Consider the following 2406-nt stretch of genomic DNA (forward strand, 5'->3'; position numbering starts at 1 on the left):
CGGTAATTTACTTGGAGCTATATTTTTATTCACCAACATGATATGTGTTTTGCTTGGAGCGTCTTGTATTATTTGTGTATTTGCTTGTTAGTCTACCACAATCATCCTTGCTGTACACATCTATTGAGAGATCCATACATGATTTGGAATTTGTTAGAATACTCTATCTGCTTCACTTATATCTTTTGAGCTTGATAGTTTTGCTCATAGTACTTCACTTATATCTTTTGAGCGTTATAATTTTTGCTCTAGTGCTTCACTTAGATCTTTTAGAGCACGGTGGTGGATTTGTTTTAAAGAAACTATTGATCTCTCATGCTTCACTTAGATTATTTTGAGAGTCATTAATAGCATGGTAATTTGCTTAATGTTAATATACTTGGTGTTCAAGATATGTGAAACTTTCTTTTGAGTGAATTGAATACTAAGATAAGTTTGATGCTTGATAATTGTTTTGAGATGTGGAGGTAATAATATCAAAGTCGTGCTAGTTGGGTGATTATGAATTTGAGAAATACTTGTGTTGAAGTTTGCAAGTCCCATAGCATGCACGTATGGTTAAAGTTGTGTAACAAATTTGAAACATGAAGTGTACCTGGCTTGTGCATCCTGATGAGTGGCGGTCAGGGACGAGCGATGGTCTTTTCCTACCAATCTATACCCCTAGGAGCATGCGCGTGGTACTTGATTTTTTGATGACTTCTAAATTTTTGCAATAAGTATATGAGTTCTTTTGACTAATGTTGAGTCCATGGATTATACGCACTCTCACCTTTCCGCCTTTTCTAGCCTCTTCAGTACCGTGCATTGCCCTTTCTCACCTTGAGAGTTGGTGCAAACTTCACCGGTGCATCCAAACCCCGTGATACGATACGCTCTATAACACATAAACCTCCTTATATCTTCCTCAAAACAGCCACCATACCTACCTATTATGGCATTTCCATAGCCATTCTGAGATATATTGCCATGCAACTTCCACCATCATCATCATGACATACATTACTTTTGTCATATTGCCATTGCATGATCATGTAGTTGACATCGTATTTGTGGAAAAGCCACCATGCATTATTTTCCATACATGTCACTCTTGATTCATTGCACCATCCCGGTACACCGCCGGAGGCATTCATATAAAGTCATATCTTGCTCTAAGTTTCGAGTTGTAATCCTTATGTTGTAATCAATAGAAGTGTGATGATCATCATTATTGGAGCATTGCCTAAATAAAAAAAGAGAAAGGCCAAAAGAAAAAAAAAGAAAGGCCCCAAAAAAAAGAATATAAAAAGGGCAATGCTACTATCTCTTTTTCCACACTTGTGCTTCAAAGTAGCACCTAGTTGTTCATGTAGTCTCATATATTGTGCTTCAAAGTAGCACCTTGTTCTTCATGTAGTGAGTCTCATAAAGTTGTCCTTTTCATACTAGTGGGAAATTTTCATTATAGAACTTGGCTTGTATATTCCTACGATGGGCTTCCTCAAATGCCCTAGGTCTTCATGAGCAAGCGAGTTGGATGCACACCCACTAGTTTTCTTTTGTTGAGCATTCATAGCTCTAGTGCATCCGTTGCATGGCAATCCCTACTCCTCATGTGGACATCAATTGATGGGCATCTCCATAGCCCGTTGATTATCCTCGTCAATGTGAGACTTTCTCCTTTTTTGTCTTCTCCACACAATCCCCATCATCATATTCTATTCCACCCATAGTGCTATATCCATGGCTCACGCTCATGTATTGCGTGAAGGTTGAAGAAGTTTGAGATTATTTAAGTATGAAACAATTGCTTGGCTTGCCATCGGGGGTATAGAAGTTGGGAACATCTTTGTGTTACGAAAATGAAGCATAGCCTAACTATATGATTGTGTAGGGATGAACTTTATTTTGCCATGTTATTTTGAGAAGACATGATTGCTTTGATTAGTATGCTTTAAGTATTATTATTTTTGTGTTAATATGAACTTTTGTCTTGAATCTTTCGGATCTGAATATTCATATCACAATTAAGAAGATTAACATTCAAATTACGCCAAAGTATCACTCCGCATCAAAAATTCCTTTTTATCATTTACCTACTCGAGGACGAGCAGGAATTAAGCTCGGGGATGCCTGATACGTCTCCAACGTATCTATAATTTTTGATTGCTCCATGCTACTTTATCTATTGTTTTGGACTATATTGGGCTTTATTTTCCACTTTTATATTACTTTTGGGACTAACCTATTAACCGGAGGCCTAGCCCAGAATTGCTGTTTTTTGCCTTTTTCAGTATTTCGAAGAAACAAAATATCAAATGGAGTCCAAACGGAATGAAACCTTCGGGATCGTGATTTTCCAACCGAACGTGATCCAGGAGACTTGGACCCTACTCCAAGCAGTGCCCGAGGATGTCACGAGGG

Source organism: Triticum dicoccoides, chromosome 6B (assembly GCF_002162155.2).
Source record: "Triticum dicoccoides isolate Atlit2015 ecotype Zavitan chromosome 6B, WEW_v2.0, whole genome shotgun sequence".
Classification (NCBI taxonomy): Eukaryota; Viridiplantae; Streptophyta; class Magnoliopsida; order Poales; family Poaceae; genus Triticum; species Triticum dicoccoides.